The following is an 807-nucleotide window of genomic DNA, read 5'->3' as shown; positions in this document are numbered from 1 at the left end:
GGGGGGGGGCTCTCTTCTCTGCAGTTGGTGTGGCAGTTCTGGCGGTGAGAGAGAAACAGAGAGAAAGTACAATTGGTCAAATGACAGATTTTCAACCTTTCTTTGTTTTTCATACCTCCCCTTTGGATTTATTGCATGATTTGTAATTTTTCTTTTTCCATACCTAAAGTACTCTTTAAACAAAAAATATAGTAGGAGTATATAGTACTTTAAAATTTAAATTGGCAAAGGAACAATATAGTAAGAACTAATTTATACCCACCATCTATTATTTTTCAGAGTGATAAATTAAGATAAGAATATATATATATATATACACATATTATCTCCTTCTCAGGTGATATGACAGAGGGTTGTGCAAGGATTGCAAGGTTAACCTGGGTGAGATCCTCGCGACACAGCATAGGCTCTTGGTGATGGACGTCAGTATAATGGTAAGGAGGAAGAAGAGGCCTATACGAGGATGACCAAGGATCAGGTGGGGGTTCCCTAACTAAGGATAAAGCTCAGGAGTTGGGAGGGAGTTTATCGGCTATAGGAGCCTGGAGGAGTAGTGGGGACGCGAGCATTGTGTGATCGACGACGGCGGACTGTATAAGGGAGGCGGCGAAAGAAATGTTAGGGGTCTCGTCGCGCTACTCTGGTGGGCACAAAGGCAACTGGTGGTGGAATGAAGTGATCCAAGGTAAAGTGGAAGCGAAGAAGGCGGCGTACATGAAGTTAGTAGGGAGCGCTATCGAGGAGGAGAGGAGAGCGAACAGTGAGAGGTATAAGGTTGCTAAGAAGAAGGCGAAGCTGGCGGTCACG

The sequence above is a fragment of the Nicotiana attenuata genome, unplaced genomic scaffold (assembly GCF_001879085.1).
Source record: "Nicotiana attenuata strain UT unplaced genomic scaffold, NIATTr2, whole genome shotgun sequence".
Taxonomy (NCBI): Eukaryota; Viridiplantae; Streptophyta; class Magnoliopsida; order Solanales; family Solanaceae; genus Nicotiana; species Nicotiana attenuata.
This window is presented reverse-complemented; position numbering follows the sequence as displayed.